General features: G+C 46.5%; 1 long non-coding RNA gene and 2 other non-coding genes across 8 annotated transcripts; all 3 read left to right on the top strand.

Moving 5' to 3' along the window:
- The first annotated feature begins 59 nt into the window (after positions 1–59).
- On the top strand, positions 60–18,316 carry LOC126507113 (uncharacterized). 6 transcript variants are annotated; one of them, XR_007593425.1, is made up of 7 exons: positions 60–579; positions 9,270–9,358; positions 9,612–9,867; positions 10,547–10,625; positions 12,833–12,900; positions 14,072–14,176; positions 14,264–18,316. It is a non-coding gene; the product is annotated as an uncharacterized lncRNA (long non-coding RNA). The 6 variants fall into 6 exon arrangements; XR_007593422.1 differs by having other exon boundaries at positions 9,270–9,431; XR_007593421.1 differs by lacking the exon at positions 60–579 and having other exon boundaries at positions 9,207–9,431; positions 14,264–14,380; positions 15,940–18,316.
- Positions 12,278–12,410, top strand: LOC126507159 (small nucleolar RNA SNORA71). Its single transcript, XR_007593442.1, has one exon. It is a non-coding gene; the product is annotated as a small nucleolar RNA SNORA71 (small nucleolar RNA).
- Positions 13,146–13,279, top strand: LOC126507161 (small nucleolar RNA SNORA71). Its single transcript, XR_007593444.1, has one exon. It is a non-coding gene; the product is annotated as a small nucleolar RNA SNORA71 (small nucleolar RNA).
- Positions 18,317–19,747: the final 1,431 nt, after the last annotated feature.

Here is a 19,747-nt window from a genome sequence, read left to right as displayed (position 1 = left end):
TTTTTGATAGAGGCGGAGTTTACAAAGAAACCTTCCTTCATTTCGTTTTTTTTTTGTTTGTTTGTTTGTTCTGAAGCCGATTCATCTTATTCACTACTGATTCCATAACACCTGTATCAGTGGTGCCACAAAGGAACAAATGATGAGTTACAGTCTTGTTTCTTCAAAAACCACCACAGGGAGATGTCAGTAAGGGTTTGAGACTGGAAAGTGGAGGTGAGAAGATTAGCCCAGAGAAGTGGACCAAAAATGAATGCTTTAATAAACGTCTTCCTAAAAGTCTCAAGAGAAAGGCAGATGGAGCGATTCCCTTAGCCAGAAGAGACCCGACCAAGCGGCAGAGATGACGGACTGACGTCTAGGGAAGGGGCTCACACCTCTAAGTCCTTCCCCCCACCCCCACCCCCTTTCAAATTTGGCCTGAATCCTAGGTCAAATGTGGCTCTTGGCCTTACGGTAGCACTGCCCTTGGGTCTGAAGGGGAACTCCACTGGAAGATTCCAGAGACTCTCTAGGTCGGGAGAAAGGGAAAATTCAAACTTCTGCCGTGCAACCTTGAGGGAACGGGAGTCCTAAGTGGTGAGTGGATGCCATATTCCACACTTGGGAGATGCTCACAGGGTTCTGGGATTGGATATTGTGGGTCTCTGTGATGGGAGGGAACTGTGGGATGTGGTTGCTGGGATATGCTGAGGAAAGTAGTCTTACAGACACACCTCTGCACCCCCCCCCCCAAGAAATGAGCCACCATGCCCAGCCCTAATTTTAGGTTTTCTAAGAGTGACTTTAAAAAAAAAAATCCATTTATTTATTTATTTATTTATTTATTTATTTATTTATTTATTATGTATTGAGTGTTCTGCCTGCTTGTATCCCTGCAGGCCAGAAGAGGGCACCAGATCTCCTTACAGATGGTTGTGAGCGACCACGTGGTTGCTGGTAAGAACAGCCAGTACTCTTAACCACTGAGCCATGTCTCCAACACCCCTAAGAGTGACTTGTAAAAGACAAAAGATAGCCAGGGCTGGAGAGGTGGCTCAGTAGCTAAAAGCGCTTGCAGAGGACCTCGGTTCAATTCTCAGTCTTCACTTTGAGGCCCTTAATGCTCCTGTCTGTAAGCCAGTTTCAGGGGGATCTGATACCTTCTGCTGTTCACTGTTAACACTGTGTATCTGTGAAACACTTATGGTACATGCAGGCAAAACGCTCATACATAAAAAAATTACTTAAAAATCTTTTTTTAAGACAAAAAATAGAATTCTCATGATGTATCTTATGAACTCAATACTGTAACACCCCCACACCCTGTGCTCTCCTCCTCTCCCCACCGGCAGTACCATGGTGCCCTCCCAGAGCAGCAACTTGACCCCAGAAGGGTCAAGAAGGGAAAGTGGTGGTGCGTGCCTTTAATCCCATCACTTGGGAGTTACAGACAGGCGGATCTCTGGGAGTTCAAGACCAGCCTGGGCTCCTGGGCTACAGAGCAAGTACCAGGACAGGCTCCAAAGCTACACAGAGAAACCCTGTCTCAGGGAGAAAAAAAAAGCAAGCTTAGGCTAAGCATTAAAGTACCTGAAAAGAAACTCTGCTTCTGATGTCCAGTTATTGAAGGTTTATTTTATTCTATATTTTGTAGTAAAGATCAAGTTGAAGGCCTTGTGCATACTGACAAGGCCTGCTGCCTCTGCGCTAAATCCCCAGGCCTTACAAGACAACGTCTTGTCCTGTTACACAAGCTGGACACAAACTCTCAGCATCCAGAATACAGGGACTATAGGTCTCTGTTTTAGGGTTTCTATTGCTGTGAGGAGACCCCATGACTAAGACAACTATTATAATAGAAAGTATTTCACTGGGGCTGGCTTATGATTCAGAGATTTAGACCATTATCTTCGTGGTGGGTGGCATGCTGGAAAACATGGTGCAGGAGAAGGAGCTGAGAGTCCTACATCTTGATCTGAGGACAACAGGAAGTGGACTGGGTGCCACCCTGTGCTTAGCTTGAGTATAGGAGACCTAACAACCCACCCCGACAGTGACACACTTCCTCCAACACCACCTGATAGCACTACACCCTTTGGACACTATTTTCTTTCAAACCACCACCACCACCACCACCATACCCAACTTTTAAAAATTTTTATTTAGACAGGTCTCACTATGTAGCCCTTGTGTGTTTGGAAGCCTGGAACTCACTATGTACACCAAGCTAACCGCCAAATGTCTACCTGCCCCTATCTGTTGAATGCTGGGATTAAAGGTGTGGGTTGTGGAACCCCCCCCAGCCACACCCAGCTTTTGTAAAAAAATTTTATTTTTTTAAGAATAAATAAAACAAAAACAAGAATGAATCAAAAGAGTTACAGGACGTGCCCAGTACTTTCTAGATGTAAAGGGAAGTCCACTTACCAAGCAGAAAGAAAGAAAGAAAGAAAGAAAGAAAGAAAGAAAGAAAGAAAGAAAGAAAGAAAGAAGATTCTATATCAGGATTCTTTCTTTCAACATACAGGTTTTATTAATAGAGTCTGGCTAGAGCTGGGAGAACAAAATTCTACCCTCTGAGAGTTTGTGACCTCACAATGGCTGGATTCCTGAGGCCTGGGGCTCCTGCCTGGAGGAAGAAGAGGAGAAGTCAAGGTTGCCAGATGCCCAGGGTCACGACAGGAAATCAGCCACAAGCTCACTGAGGCCTGCAAGAAGATCTGCAGGCCCTGTCCCCGAGCACAAATGTCTGTCCTGCTGGGTGCTATGCTGTACCTGTCCATTCTCCTCCTCTGCTTCTTTCTGCTCATCTGTTACTGCATCTATCTGCAAGAATAAGCCCAGACTCCTGAAATCTGAGGCTGAAACCTGGTGGGAGCCTTGGCCAGCCTGGCATCCAGGGTAACTCAGCGGTCCCTAAACTGCTCCAGGGGCTCCAGGGACTGCTGGCACATACAGTTGTGCAGGCTGTGCACAGGGCACACTGTTGGCATCAGAGTCTGTGACTGGGAGGCACAAGTGCTAGAAATGCTGAGCTGATGCCACAAAAATGTATGACTGGAGGGGCACACTTTCCCAGGAAGCCACCTCTGGTGCAGCAGAGTGACCCTATGGTACATCATCCGATGCTTAAAACAGCAGGTCCTTCTAATAAAGACTCCTAAGAATAGCTCCTAATAGTGTGTTTGTGGGACTGACCCCCCCTCCCCACCCCTGCTTCATAAAGCAAAAGAGAAGAATATTAAGCCCGAGGTAGTGAGACTGTGCAGGGCTGTTGGAGATGAAGGAGAACGCACATGCAGTGGGTGAGCTCTCTGAGAAATGCAGTCCTTCACTTCGTGGATTCTGAGCTCAATGTTTGGTTACCTTCAGAGCCAAAGTGTATTCGTTGCTTCTCTTATTGCTGCAACAAGATGCCTGGCACAAGCCTGTTAAGGAAGGGAAGCTTTTTGGGGGCTCACAGTTTAAGGTTACAGTCTGTCGTGGTGGCAAAAACGTGAGGCGTCTGGTTGTTCTGCATCTGAGATCAGGAAGTGGAAAAAGATGATGCTGGTGCTTCTCTCTCTCTCTCTCTCTCTCTCTCTCTCTCTCTCTCTCTCTCTCTCTCTCCTTTTTAATTGAGCCTCGAACCCATGGAATGCTGCTACCTACATTTTGAATGAGATTTTCTACCTTAGTTCATCCACTCTAGAACCCCTTTTATTCCCTAAGTGATTCTAGATACTGTCAAGTAGACTTTGAATTTGTTTTGCTACATACTGAAGAACAGAAGGTCCTGAGCAGGCTAGACTTAGCTATATCCCCACTCCTTTGTAGCCCAGGCTGGCCTCACACTTTCAATTCTCCAACCTCAGGCTTACCAGTGCTGGGCTCACAGTTCTGCCCCATTGCACCCTGGGAGATGTTTTCTGGAAGAAATGTTAACTACTGGTCCCAAGTTTTAAAAAGTTAAAGGATTCTTTTTTCAAATTTTCTCTTTTTTTCATTAAGATGCTTTTGTTAAATATTTTCAAGGTGTGTGTTCATTTTATCAAAGGTTTAACTTTGATGTGGAAAAGCAAAGGTCAAACACTGTTCTCGATTGTTTTTAAGATTCGTTTATTTGACAGATTCAACGCAATGCCCAGCAAAATTTTTAAAGAACGGTACTCAACTTCATATGGAAAAGCAAAAAACCCAGGATAGCCAAAACAATCCTGTACAATAAAAGAACTTCTGGAAGCATCACAATCCCTGACTTCAAATTCTACTACAGAGCTACAGTATTGAAAACAGCCTGGTATTGGCATAAGAACAGACAGGAGAACCAATGGAACTGAATAGGAGACCCGGATATCAATCCACACATCTTCTAACACCTGATATTTGATAAAGAAGCAAAAAATATCAAATGGAAAAAAGAAAGCATATTTAACAAGTGGCGCTGGCATAACTGGATATCAACATGTAGAAAAATGAAAACAGACCCATATCTATCACCATGCACAAAACTCAAGTCCAAATGGATCAAAGACCTCAACATAAAGCCAGCCACACTGAACCTTATAGAAGAGAAAGTGGGAAGTACACTTGAACGCATTGGCACAGGGAACCACTTCCTAAATATAACCCCAGCAGCACAGACACTGAGAGAAACAATTAAAAAATGGGACCTCCTAAAACTGAAAAGCTTCTGTAAAGCAAAAGACATGGTAAACAAGACAAAATGACAGCCTACAGAATGGGAAAAGATCTTCACTAACCCCACAGAAGTGGGCATCACTGGCTGCAGCTGAGGACGTATCCTGTCAGGACCCCTAGGGCAGGCCGGTGCAGATGCCTGAATACTACCATTCCTCCCTTTTGTTTATTATAAAAACGTGAGGAGTTAGAAAGGGGTAGCAGGTGTGAGGACGCTGTGTTCTGACGACCGCTTCATGCTGACCTGGGGCCTCACGATCTTTGGGGGGGACTAAGAAAGCTGGGGTGCTGGCCACAGCCTGTATTATCTGGCTGTTTCACTTCACTGTCCAGGCTCTGTAGAACCATCAGGCGCTGCTTGGACCTGACGAAATGCTGTTTGAGTGGATCCAAGTTGACTCCCCGCAGCTCACAGGAACTTAAAGCACCTCTCCCATTCCCACCACCATAGCATCACCTGGACTCTTTCTCTCCGACTCACCAGGAGATGCAGGTGGTTGATCACTGAGGACAGTCAATAGTAAAAAGTGAAACAGAACAATTTGTACCACACTGGTAAGGCTGTCTCCTGAGAAGGCAAGGAAAAGCGACAGGGGAAAGATCACCAGGGCTAAACGAAAATAGTTGAGTAAATAAAAAGTAAGGGAGAGCCGGTGTGTACGGAGCAAGAAGAAGCTGGTTTCTCCACCTGACCTGCACACTGCAGCAAACAGGACATTTAGAGACGGAGAGCAGACAGAAAGAGTGACATCACCCTCGGTCCTGAGCGACTCCCAGCTTCCCATGTGCACCCAACATCACACCCAGTCCTACTCTGGTTCATTACAACCTTCCTGATTAGTGAGGCAGGATCACGCTCTGGGCTCCCTAGTCATCCCTTATTGTTAATATAATATAGCTAACCATACTCTGGGGACAAATAATCTTGATTTACACAGTCTGGTTTTAGCTGAGAAATCGCTTATAAAGAGCAAGCAAGAGGCTGGAAAGATGGCTCAATGGTTAAATACGTGTACTGCTCTTCCAGAGGACCTGGGTTCACATGCACATACCCACTCACACATAGACACATACATATACTTACAAGTACTAAAAATGACTTTAGCAAGGCAGTGATGGCACACACCTTCAATCCTAGCACTGGGGAGGCAGAGGTAGGCAGATCTCTGTGAGTTTGGAGTTAGCCTGGTCTACAGAGTGAGTTTCAGGGCAGCCAGAGCTGTTACACAAAGAAACTGTCTCAAAAAATCAAACAGAAAAAAAAAAACTTTAAAAAAATCTGTACATTTATTTTAGAAAAGAAAAGAAAGGCCACACAAGGAAACCACAGTCTGTAATCCCTGAGATCTGAACATGTGGAAAGTCATATACAGGAAAAGCACCGGGTTCCCAGGAATGGGCAAGGGTTCTTGAAGCCCAGAGCACACTTTCCATGTTCCTCTGCCTGCAACAACCAGGTAAAAGGTGGCTGGGGACCACTTCCAAATGCAGGAACAGAGCTAAATGTCTCATATGGTACAAAGGGCAGAGAGGCCCTCTAGGTTCTTCCTTTTCGGCTTGTTTATTCTGTCTCTGTCTCTGCTCTTTCTCTCTCTCTGTGGTATGCCTGCATGTTTTTGCATGTGTGTGTATGGCATTCCTGCATGTTTTTACATGTGTGTATGGTTTGCCTGCATGTTTTTGCATGTGTATGTATGGTATGCATTATGTTTTTGCATGTGTGTGTGCATATGGTATGCACGCATGTTTTTGCATGTGTGTGTACATGCATGTGGAGGCCCAAGGTTGGTGCTGGGGATCCTCCCTGACTGCCCTTCCATTTTACTCACTGAGGCAGGATCTCTCAATAAAAACTTGAGTTCACAGATAAAGCTAGCCTTGCTAGTCAGCTTGCTCTAGGGTCATTGTGTCCCATTCTCCCCCCCCCCCGCCCCCCCTCCACCTTCTGAGGCTGGAATTGCATGAGTTTACCCTAAGGTAATACCTGGTTGCCTGAAGGACCACAAACTGAGATTACCCAGGCACCACCCAAGAACAGACCAACCAAAGGAAATTCCCAATGTTCCAACCATTGTAGATAAGATCACCTACCAGCACACACTCACCAGGACACCCTTAGACAAATGTCAGCCAATCAGGGGTCCTGAACCTTAGAAATCCCTCACCCCCACCTTTACTACTATAAAAACCCAACTCTAACAGAGTTCGGGGCTCTCCGTTATTCCAATACGTTGGACACACGGAGAGACTGAGTTTACAAACTTGCATAAAATAAAGACTCTTTGCTTTTACATACGGGACACAGTCTCCTTGTTGGCTTTTGGGGGACTTCATGGACTGGGCATAACAGTTGACACTTAGAGCATGCACAATTCTTGATATGTGAACTATATGACATGGGATAAGTCCTTCAAACAATGCCTTTTTTTTTTTATCATCTTAGCAAATGGAATGATGCTTATAGAATTGGGTTCTGAGTCCATTTGAGCTTGCCATAGCAAAATACTATAAGCAAGCTGCTGATAAACAATAGGAATCTATCTCTTACGGTCCTGGAGCCCAGACTTTATGCTTTGGAATAGAAATGACCCCAAAGGCCGTGTGCTAATGACTTGGTAGGTAGAGCCTAGTAGAAGGAGGAGAGGTGACTGGAGGCACATGGGGGGCGGGGGGGGGGGGGAGGCAGGGTTTTGGAAGCTCAGCCCTTTCTCTTTTGCTCTCTGGCCACCCTGAGCATCTTTGTTTACATCACATACTCCTTGACTACTCCACAGTCTGCCTCACTACAGGCCCAGAAACCACAAAACAAAGACAAATCTCTCCTCTTTTAAGTCGATTTCCTCAGAATTTTGTCACAGTGACACAATGCGAGTCTGAGGTCCCGGGCCTTGTAGATTTGGTATCTGGCAAGCTCCCTGCCCCCACCCTACCCCTGTCTGACAGACTGATGGCTGCCTTCCATATTGTCTCCAAGTGGCAGAAGGAAGACGTAAACTCCAGGGAACTCTTAGAAGGGGCCCGCCCTCATAACCTGATCCCCCCCCCCCCAAAGATCCTGCAACCGCACGGTAGGAGGTAGGATTACCAAATGGATTTAGGGGAGGGAGCCCATTCAGTCCGGAATACTGGCCTAATAACTAAATGAGTCAAAATGCCTGGAATATTGTGTGTGCCCCAAAGCACTGGCTGTTAGTCACAGTCCTTTGTTGCATTGAGAACAGGCATTGCAATCGTGTCGTCCTGGGAAAACATGACTAGACTGGGCTAGGTGGCTCGACCAGGAAGGTCACTTGCCACCAAGAATGACAACCTGAGGTCAAATCCTAGGCTGCAGGGTAGAAAAAGAGAACCGAGAAGCAACTCTTGGAAGCTGTCCTCTGATATCTGATGTGCACCATGGCACGCATATGCTCACCAAACACACACACTTACATACATAAATCAACATAACTTTTTAAAAAGCCCGAGAAACAGCCAGGTATGTTGGCACACATCTTTCTTTCATCCCAGCACTCAGGAGGTAGGAGGTAGGGGCGAGTTCCAGGACAGCCAGGGATGTGTAAAGATCCTGTATCTAGAAAACCTAAACAAAACAAGAAACATCATTGACCAATTTGCAGGAACTTTGTCTCCACTTTACTTCACTTTTTAATACTCTCCTGAAGATAACATAGTTAATGGTTCATGATGCATTACTTATTTTCCTCCAGGCTTTAGATTAAATGTCTTTTTTTTTTTTTCTTCAGAGAAGGCCCTGCTGTCCACCAGGGATAAATGGGTCACCACTGTTACAACCTGCCTACTGCTGTTCCTATTTCCTTTGTAGCGCTTATACTTGTGTGTGTGGCAGTTTGATGTTTCCAAACAGGGTTTCTCTGTGTAACAGCCCTGGCTGTCCTGGAGCTCTCTTTGAAGAACAGGCTGGCCTCCAACTCAGAGATCCACCTGCCTCTGCCTCCCCAGTGCTGGAATTAAAGGCCTGCACCAGCTGTGCTTATGATTTTTAATTTTCTGACCTATTTGTTTAACGCGCCCATTAAAATGTAACCTAGTTAGGGATCATGCCTGTCTTAGACCTTTTATTTCTAGAGCATAGTCTAGCGCTTGATACGAAGTAGTTCCTCGGTAGATATTTTGGGTGGGTGCAAAGTTAGATGGTAGGTTAATGAAAAGATGAGTGGATGGATAGATGGATTGATGGACAGGCATACAGACGCATGCTTAGGTGAATGAATCACAACGCATGGGTGAGTGGATGGATATTTTAATGAATGAGAGGACAGATGGGACAACAGGATGGATGGCAAATGAGAGGAAGCTGACGTTCCACACATACTTACTGGCAAAATGGATGCATGGATGGATGAATAAACGGTTTGGTAGAATGGAAGCTAGGACTAAGGAAGGAGAGCCTTGCGGGAGGGCTAGCATTTCAGTTCTACTCCCGCAGGGGACGCTGCAGAGCCACACGCACAGGCTGGCTGTGCACTGGTGCAGCTGGAGCCTGCAGCGCGCGCAGCCGCAGCTGGGTAGACACTGCGGTGTTGAGAAGTGTCCTGCGCAGTCCTACACTGCGGCACTCACGCACTTTTTATTTCACGTCTCAGCTCGCTAGGTGAAGTCACCTCGGGTCTGCGCTCTTGGCCGCCTCCAAGACCTCCAGTCTCCTAAACTCGGGAAACCCAGGACCCCAGAGGTTAGGGTGAGAGTTTGAACCTCCCACCCTTGCGGACTGTGAACTTCCCGGAATATTCGGAAGGAGTTCTTTGGTGGGTTGGGATCTCGGTTTCCCGGGGCTGATGGCCCAACCTCTGGGGAGGGAGCCTTCGTGAGGAACAACCTGGGGACGCGGTGTCAGCGCCCCTGGGAAGAGATGGGAGGGTTGGGGGCTGAGTCCTGGTGCCTCAAATTTATGTGGCATATGAAGCCGCCTGTCTTTTTCTACACAGGGTCCTCGGACTGTTGACCCGCGTTCAGATCTGCATCCTCTCAAGTTGATGCGCCCAGGATCCTGGGACTCTGCTCTTGAACTCCGGTGTGGTGTCTTGCGGTGAAACCCATTCCCAGTGGTTGTTTCCCTGCTGGGCCTTGGCTAAGAGGCTCTCTTGACACCACGAAGGATGACGAAGCTGGTCTGCGGCAGCCCCTCTCCCCTATTCTCCGCACTCTCTGGTGGGCGTCACTGTCCAGGAAACAGGAGTCCCGGTAAGTGCTGCGGGTGCACCTTGAAGCCAGAGTGCCCCCTAATTGTCTTTCCATGGGTACCAGCAGAGGGGTGGTGTGGAGTTCAGGCAGGTTCTGATGACAGCCCAGCAAAGACCCTATGCAGGAAAGTCTGGTGGGGTCCTTGGGAGTCTGGACTCAGGCCAGAAAGACCCCAGGTCCTAAGTGAATATAGTTCATTCCTTCTCAGGTAGGGAAGCTGCAAAGGCAGGTTTGTGCCTGGTTACATGGCAGCTCTGCCTTATCTGTGGTGTTGAATGAAACCGATTTCTCATTTTGACCCTAAATTGGTCTCCTTTTGACCAATATTTTTGAAATGATGGTTGCACAGGGCTGAGGTCTTTGAAGTTGGCCAACCTTTTTCCATTTGAGGATCTTTGACAGGAGACAGGATAAAGGAACCTTCTCGAACCTCCTCAGTTTACCCGAGCTTGCACAAAAGATCTGAAAAGTGCCCTGTCATAGATGATTTGTTGTTCCTGTGATGCTGCCAATGCCCCCCCATGCTGAGTCACCAGAAAATGTTGCGTCACAAATAACCCAGTCTCCCTGTATCTGTTTTATGTGGCTCTTGCACTGGGACCTCTTCATGTGCTGCCCAGAACCGATTTAACCAGTGACATTTAGATGCTTATTTAAAGGTGCCTCTTGTTTACCGCAGAACTGACACCTTGGTGCAGAGGGGCCACGAGAGAAATCTCTACCCTGCCAAGAAGCTGCTGCATCACAGTGCTCCCATGGTAAGGTCTGTTCTTAAGATGACTGTGTCACACCCCACACCCCCGCAGTTGTGTAGCTTGGTCTGTCTGTGGGCTCCAAGCAGTGGCATCAGGACCTGTCCCTGGCTCTTGAACTGGCTTTTGGGAACTTATTCCTCACAGAATGCCTCACCCAGCCTTGATGCAGGGGGAGGAACTTGGTTCTACCCCTAGGTGATGTGACAAGCTTTGTTGACTCCCGTGGGAGGCCTGCCCCTTTCTGAACAGAGGAGGAGAAGTGGGCAGGTGGATTGCAGGGGAGGGAGAAGGGTGGAAGGAGGGGGAGGCAACAGGAGAAGGGGGGAGAGGAAACTGTTGTCTGTATGTAAAATAAATGAAAAAATAAAACAAACAAACAAATAAGAAAGATGGCTGTCCCCAAGGGATGCTCACAGGTTCCCAGGAACGGGATAGCTTGAGAAGTAAATGGACAGAAGATGAAGGTGACTGTATCCAGTGCCCCAGTTTTACTCCTTTTGGGCAATGGTGGACATCTGATTCCTGTTGTGCCTGCTTCAGTCCCGAGTCTCCAGTGATTCCCCCTTGTTTTGGTGGGTTAGCAGCAGCAGGTCTGAATCAGAAGCAGGAAGGATGCTGCATCAAAGCCTCCTGCACCCAGGTCTGCCATAGTTAGGGTTTTTTGTTTTTTTTTTTTTTTTTGAGACAGGGTTTTATAGTAGCTATGGAGCCTGTCCTGGAACTTGCTCTGTTGACTAGGCTGGCCTCGAACTCACAGAGATCCATCTGCCTCTGCCTCCAGACTGCTGTGAATAAAGGCGTGCGCCACCACCGCTGGGCCTTAGTTAGGGTTTCCTTCTTTCCTTCTTCTTTCCTTCCTTCCTTCCTTAAGATTTATTTACACGTATACCATATCCTGCCTACACACCAGAAGAGGGCACCAGGTCTCATCATAGATGACTATGAGTCACCATGCCGTTGCTGTTAATTGAACTCAGGAAGAGCAGCCAGTGCTCTTAACCTCTGAGCCATCTCTCCAGCCCTAGTTAGGGTTTTTACTGCTGTGATGAAACACCGTGAACAAAGCAGCTTGGGAAGGAAAGGGTAGTGTTTGACTCATATGTCACATCACCGAAGGAAGCCAGGACAGGGACTCAAACAGGGCCAGAACCTCGAGGCAGGAGCTGATGCAGAGGCCATGGAGTGGTGCTACTTACTGACTTGCTCCCTTGCTTTCTTACAGAACCCAGGACCACCAGCCCAGGGATGGTCCCACCCACAATGGTTTGGGTCCTCCTCCATCTATCAATCGCTAATTAAGAAACTGCCCTCGAGGCTTGCCTACAGCTGGATCTTATGGAGGCATTTTCTCAGTTGAGGGTCTCTCCTTTCAGATAACTCTACTTTGTGTCAAGTTGACATGAAACTAGCCAGGGCAATGTCTTATGCTCCAGAAAGCAGAACAACTAGGCTGTTTTCCTTAGTGTCAGGAGACCCCCACCCCACCCCAGTTCCACAACCTAAGAAATCTTGCTGTGTGTCTTCTTTCTGTTTCACTTGTTGGCCTTGTGGAAGGAATTTTTATAGGATTAGATGTACCTCCTCAGTCCGTATACCCAGCTGAGCTGGCTGATCTCAGCTTCTGCATTTGACAGCAAGCCCTCTGCCCTCTCTGCTCCTGCGTTTGTAAGTGATCAGGGGGAGCCCATGCCCTGGTCATTGGTAGTGCAGGCAGAGGAAATGTGGAAAGAATGGTCCTGTGTTGGGAAGGTCCACACCATGCCTTCCAGTGCTGGGGGCTTTCCCGTATGTGATTTCCCAACTCTGCATACACTTGGGCCCCTAGGCCATGGGAGCTACCCCACAGGCACATCATTGCTGTCACTGGGACTTTTGCTTTTTGCCCTGGGTTTTAAGGTCTCCTAGATGGGCAGCAAGGTCGTTGCCAGTCCACAGTGGCACACTGCCACACACCCACTGCTTGCATCATTGTGTCCTGTTGGGGGGGGGGGTCACTCAGGTCAGTGATGTAATTGGTGGCGGCTGCCCTGCCATAGACCATACACAATGTGCATTGAAGGAGTCAGAGGGAACAATGGGTTTGTTCTGGAAATGAGAGCCAACAGTTTCGGGATGCTTACTGTCTGGGGACTCCTGTGCCAACCCGTTTCCCCATGCCCTGCTGCGAGCAACGGCAAGTCTGGTGCTTATCAGCGTCATGTTGTTTTCAGGTGGAGCCACTGTCTACAGAAGCATCATGGGAGCTGTTAGGAGCATTCTAGACCCACCTGTACTCGAGGTAGTTCTCTTGTCCAGTTCACTCTCTGCGGTATTTGTCCCTTGCCTCTGATACAGCGCCATGCATACTGCCAAGGGCTTTGAGGGATCATATAAGGGTACACTAGACATGGAAAACTAGGTCTGTCACTCTCAGTCAAAGACCGACTCAGAACTTCATTGCCAGTATTTGAAAAAAAGAGAGAAGGATGGTAGGTGACTTTTGTTCTACTTGAGCACATATGTCTGTCCCAAGTCCTCCTAGTTCCCAGCACGTAGAAGCGACCACGGAATGTCTGTGCTCTGGTCCTCCACAATGCAGGAAGCGGAGCTTCTGAAAGCCATTTCCCGTGTCTGAAAGGTCCTGTCCTGTCCCTCTCAAATGCTGGCGCCTTCTCCCACTCCTGCTTCCCACTCACCCACCAGTTCAGCTTCCCCGAAGGATATGGGCTACCGTGTAAAAGTCAGTGATGGGAGACATCTTGTTTATGTTCTTTTTGTTTCGTTTGTTCATCTTGAGACAGGGCCCTACTCTGTAGCTCTGGCTTGGCTGCCTCTGTCTCCCAAGTGCAAGGATTAGATAAGGCATGTGCCACCATGCCTTTATAGGAGATGTTTTGGCTTAGCCTTTCTCAGCTTCTCTCCCTGCTATCAGAGAGCAAGGTTTTGATACTTTAGCGTCTAGAAAGGCCAGGGTGGATTACACATAGGTGTATGTGAGTGATACGTACCCACCGCTACAAGGTTTTCCTAGAGATGCTACATTTTTCTCTTTCTTTTTTTGAGAGGGTCTCTTTATAGTACTGTATCCCACTTTATAGCCCAGGCTGGCCTTGAACTCACAGAGATTTTCCTGCCTCCACCTCTTGAGTGCTAGAATTAAAGGTGTGCCCAACCATGCCCGGCATAAGTGATTTTTTGGAGTTGGTGTGCCTTTGAAGAAATGATTCAGTGTACTAAAGGAGATTTGTTTTAGGAGGGAGCGTAAGAGGGATGGGCTTTGAGGTTGAGATACAGGCCATTAATGATAGCATGTAGGGAAGACTGCTGGAAGGAGGGACCTTGGTGGGAGGAGCCCTGAGAGTGAGCCTCTGAGCCCATCTTCACTGTTTATATGACAGTAGTCCTGCGGAGAGCTGTTTTAGACAAACAGGACTTGTTTTCATGGTGACTCTTTATCCCTCATTAATTAGGAGCATTCTCACCAGCATCAGTGTGGAAAGACCAAAATAGGAAGACAGTGTTGGGAACGTGGCCCTGACTGTCTCACCATGATCAACGGCAGGAGTCTCATCCAGGTGAGCTACGGTCAGGTGACTGGGTCGGGAGATGCATTTTGAAGTGGAAATTATAAGCTGCTGGCTTTGCCTGACTTTCTGCCTTAGGCTATTGTGGTGGTGTCCGTGGGTACCACATAGCATGGAGAGCTAGGTTCCTGCCACACAACGTGCCTCCAGACCTTGCTACCATCGGCTCACCATCGAGGAACACCTTTTTATTTGGTGAGTATGCAGAGGGAAGAGCCTTGACTCTGGAGACTTGGGGACCAAAGTCAGAGAGACCCTTAAGCTGGTTTTGTAACTCCCCTTAGAACCACAGAATGCTATGTGGCACCAAGGTCCTTGTTCTCACAGGTGAGCACCAGGGAAACAAGGAATATTAAGCACGCAGTGTTGTCTCTTCAAAGGAAGAGATATATAACTGTTTTCCACCCAGAAGGCTGGGAGTGGATGTGCTTAATATTCTACTGTCCTTCGTGCTATCTTTTTGACCAAGACCGTGCCAGATCCTCCCCCAAACTTAAGATGTCACACATAATCAATCAGATGGGTGGTGGTGGTCCAAGCCTTTTATTCCACAGGTCTTGTATGGCAGAGGCAGATGGATCTCTGAGTTCGAGGCTAGCCTGGTCTACAGAGTGAGTCCAGGACAGCCAAGGCTACACAGAGAAATTCCTGCCTTGAAAAACCAAAAATAAATAAGATTTTCTTTAAAAGCTGTCATGTGTACTCAATCTACAGAACCCATCTTTATGGAGATGTCACGTGTATTGTTTTGATGTATTGGGCACACGGGAGTGTGTTAATTATCACCAGAACATTGTTTCACCAAATTATGCTGGTGTCAGACTCTTGAAGTTTGAACCAACACTTAGCCGGGCGGTGGTGGCGCACGCCTTTAATCCCAGCGCTTGGGAGGCAGAGGCAGGCGGATCTTTGAGTTAGAGGCCAGCCTGGTCTACAGAGTGAGTCCAGGACAGCCAAGATTACACAGAGAAACCCTGTCTCGAAAATAAAACAAAGCAAAATAAAATAAAAGTTTGAACCAACCCTGGCTATTGAGTCATGTTGAACTAGACTGCCCTTTTCCCTCATCTGGCAAAAAAAGATCATTACTCGGGTGGCAATGGGGCTGATGCGGTGGTACCTATGGTGGTGGTAGTAGTGGCCTTGCCCGCTTGGGTAGTACTAGTGTTAGTGGTGCTGATGGCGGTAGTGCTCGTAGGGGTGGTACTGGTGGTGGTGGCAGGGGCATGGGCACAACTGGCGACCAATGTGAGGGACTCAACTCTTAGAGAAGGTAAGATTTTTCTTTTAATAGACTCGGGTCTGGGTTCGGTCCTGTCACCAAGAGATGACAACTGTAAGTAAGAAGGTAAAATAAGCTTGGGTTCTTCTCAGCCCTCGGAGATAAAGCATTCTAGACAGTTACTGATAATGTTTGTTTAAGAACCAAAGGAAGAAAATATTGAGAGCAATAGCTCTGCAATGTGATGTCTGTAAAATTCAGTCCATGGCTTCCTGACCGAGAACATTGGAACTGCAACCATGAGGTGGGGGTCTACAGAGAAAGTCCCAGGACAACAACTCTGTCTTGAAAAACCAAAAAAAAAAAAAAAAAAAAAAAAAGACAACCGGAAATGCATAGGAGCTAATGTAAAAAGGGCCCGTGAAAGAGGAGATAAAATTCCCGTGCCAATTATTTCCCAAGCTGGAGCACAGTACTGTATTGCTCGGACTCGGGAGGATCATTGAAAAAAGAATTTTTGTTTCCTCTGCAGGCCAAGTGGACTCCACTGCTCCTGGAGGTCACCCAGGTCAGGGCATGCTCATGTTGCTGTCACATCATGTGTCGCATCCATCCAGCCACATGCTCTCAGTCTTGCAAAATAAGGAATTTTATCTCGTCTTCACATAAAAAATGGAGACTTTCTCACTTCAGGCCTTTCAGGCACTGAGAGACCAAATACCACCCAGATTCCTTGGTATTTATGATTTCTAAAATTTCATTTTTTAAAATTTACACTTTATACAATATAACAAAAAATTTATGAATAACAATGTGAACAAGCTTCACATGAATTTAAGGGAAAAAAAGGGGGGGCAAATTGGAATCAAGAAAATATTTTAGAGTATTTCTTCTGGATAATATGGTGGCCATGGACTGAAAAGATAATTGCATATTTCTCAAATTTCTTTGGAAGGCAGAAGGAGTTAAACCAGAAATGCAATCAGTATGAGTTAGATTATTTTAAAGTTTTTGCCTAAAATTATTTTTGGTAAAGACTAAGAACCTGTTAAATGTAGAAAGAACTAGCACCTTCTGGAAGGTTCTTCTTCCGTGGAACTGGTGTACGCATTTTTGTTTTGTTTACAGTACCAGCTAGACATGTTCTTTCATGCTTGCATGGGAAAGCACAATTGTTTTTTCCTTCAGGATTTTCTGTGATTGTTTCTCAGTACTTCTGAATATACTGTTAACCTAATAGGAGAGTCTTCTTGAACTCAAAATTAAAATCGCCCTAAATTTTAAAGATCCCAAATCTTACATAAATAGCCTTAGGTTTAAATCTTTAAAAGTTAATGACCATTGCGAATTAAGTAAGTTCTACTTTTTTGGTTTTGTGCTTCCCTGAGTCTGACATCAATGATCAGACTCTTGACTAGGGAGGAAGTTAGAGGAGGCTCATGCACGCCTATCCTCTATTGCAGGCTTATTTCACACAGTATTCTAAAACTGATTAGTAGTGAGTACTTCTCACGTCAGCTTGACGTCTAGAACTAGGGCTGTCTATGTCTGTAGCCTTCTCTTTCGGGTGCGCAGAGGCCTTGTGCTTGGTGTGCACCAAAGGCACACACAGTGCCTCCTGCTGATTAGTCAGCTGCACAGCACAACTCCAGGCAGGACACGGGGTCCTGAGGGCTCCAGGAAAATTCCATGGTGTCATATCTAGAGCTTGATTTTATCAAATAGTTCCTTATACATTTCCTTCCTAGGACTCCCATTGCAACTGAAAAACTGATAATGAACCTGCTTGTACTAGCAAGCACTTTAAAATTTTTTGCAAGGTATGGAATATTAATCGTGTTACTGTAATTCCTTACAATCGTCAGGGTCAAACTATTGTAAAACAACACTATCAAATACTGGTACACCAGTTTAAATCCCCACAAACTATGCTACATTTAGCTATATTAACTTTCCTTTTTCTCACTTTGAAAGATAATGCTTTTTCTGCTTCTGATGAGCATTTTGCCCTAAAGGAGACATAACCTAAAGTATATGTTAAAAAACAAGATCTAACTAACCACTAAAAAGGGCCCGATGTTTTAATATCGAGGCAAGGCTTATATCTTACAGAAGAGAAATGAAGTCCCAGATGGCTCCTGCCCTGACATATCCAACAAGGACAGCATCCCAGAGACCACCAGACTAACCAAGTGCCTACAGATAGACGACAAAGCCATCAAAAGGAGATGTCCCAAGAAGAAGAGGAAGCCAATAACTTGGGGGAGACATCAAGACTTTAACTTGTCAAGCCAAGACTTTGGGGAAACAATAAGGACATAATACTACTGACCCCCCAAAACAATGCTGTTATGTTTACTGACTATATATTACCAGTTATTTCTCAGCTTGCCAGTGCAGATTCCAAATGCCTTTTGTCAGGGGGACTAAAAGACACCCCTGTAAGGGGAGAGAATATGATGTTGTTTTGCTATGCTAAAAACTGTTTTTATCCCTTGGGACCAGTTGTCTGGACAAAAGAAAGTATACAAATATCTAGTCACATGCATGGGGGATATTTCGGTTGGACTAATCTAACTGATTAATCCAAATGTAATAATACAGATTTTAACATAATATCTGTGCTCTTTAGAAGGTTCTGATAGTGGAAATTATAATTGTATGAAGATGAAAAAGAATATCTGATGTATTGCTTACTAACGTTGAACCAGCACCATCTGCTGGTCATGTTAAATCCAACTGCATTCTTGCCTATGGGTGAGGTTTTATTTTAGATCCATACCCTGAAGTTTTCTGTGCCATGTGCCACCATCCTCTTCCCCACCTTAATACATTTTAAAGTGTGCTGCCCGCTTGTTCTTGCCTTCCCAAGCCAGCCCCTCCACCTTCTCCTTCTGCAGTAAACTCCCATGAGCACCCCAGCCTCCAGCTGTGTCTAGTTAATGTGTTCTTTCGCTGTGTCCTCCACTGGGCAGCTGGCTTAGCAGTGTCACCTCCTCCAGGAAGGGCACCCCCCACCCCTGGGTCACATCCCATATCATTCACGCAAGCAGTTCTATGACTTCACAGAGCAAACAATCCAAAGGGCAGATTTCTCTTTCCTAGGACTGACCTTGCATGGGACAGGGCCATGCCCTTGACTAAAGGACTAATATGGTGTGCTGGAGAAAGGCCAGAGAGAAGTTAGGAAGCAGGGAGGCGGACTAGGAAGTCTGGAGGAGTGGCATTTTACACCAAGTAGACTGAAAGTCACCTGGGTGTCGGGATGGGTGTAAATGATTTTCTCACCTCTGTAGCTCCTTTAAGCATCATCACAGTGTAGACCAGGATGGAGAGGAGCTCTCCTTATGGATACCAGACCTAGTGTGATCTTGGAAGGTGATAGGGGCTGTTCCTGGTTATTCATTTCTGCCAGCCATTAAGGTAAAGGTGACAGCTGGGTCTGACCAGGGTTTGCAGTCAGCACCAGGCTGGGCATACCTTGTGACCAGGCTCTACACCTGCCAGCTCCACCTCTCCTTAACCTGACCTTAGCAGTAGACCTGGGAAACACAGTCACCCAAGGACAGCCATTGACAGACCTAAGCTATGACCTTTGTTGGGGACCAATGACAAAGATGAACAAGACTACAGATTCCCTCCTGGGGAGCGTCACTGTGTCAAGAGTCTGAGTGATGGGCTGCAGCAGGTAGAGAAATAGAAGAGAGAGAAACTAGGCCTCCACAGCGGCACCCGGGAGAGCAGAGCCCTGAAATCTTGCTCCGGGTGAGAGAGCAGTGTCTCAGAGTCTTACAGGCAGAAGATGATTGCCCAGTTTCCAAATCACATCTATGCAGTAATTTTAATTAGCTTACAATGTAAAATTGTAATTCCAGGAGCTGCAGAGGTGGCTCAGTGGTTAAGAGCGGTTGTTGCTGTTGCAGAGGACCTGGTTCAATTTCCAGCACCCCTGTGGCAGCTCATAATTGCCTGTGACTTCAGTCTCAGGGGATCCAGTGCCCTCTCCTGACCTCTAAGAGCACCAGGCATGGACATAGTACTTATGTACCTGGAGGCAAAATATTCATATACTTAAAATGAAAAGTAAATCTTTACAAAAATTATAATTTCAACCCATGAGGCCCAGAGGTGCAGTCATCTCTGATTTTTTTTAAGTGTAGTCATGTGATCAAGATTCCTGTCTCTTGGGCGGTGGCTGGGGGCGCACGCCTTTAATCCCAGCACTCAGGAGGCAGAGGCAGGCGGATCTCTGTGAGTTCGAGACCAGCCTACAAGAGCTAGTTCCAGGACAGGCTCCAAAACCACAGAGAAACCCTGTCTCAAAAAACCAAAAAAAAAAA

This window comes from Alexandromys fortis, unplaced genomic scaffold (assembly GCF_014885135.2).
Source record: "Alexandromys fortis isolate MF-2015 unplaced genomic scaffold, M_Fortis_MF-2015_v1.1 scaffold_27, whole genome shotgun sequence".
In the NCBI taxonomy this organism is placed as follows: Eukaryota; Metazoa; Chordata; class Mammalia; order Rodentia; family Cricetidae; genus Alexandromys; species Alexandromys fortis.
Note: the sequence above shows the minus strand (reverse complement) of the source record. Positions and strands in the feature narration are given on the sequence as shown.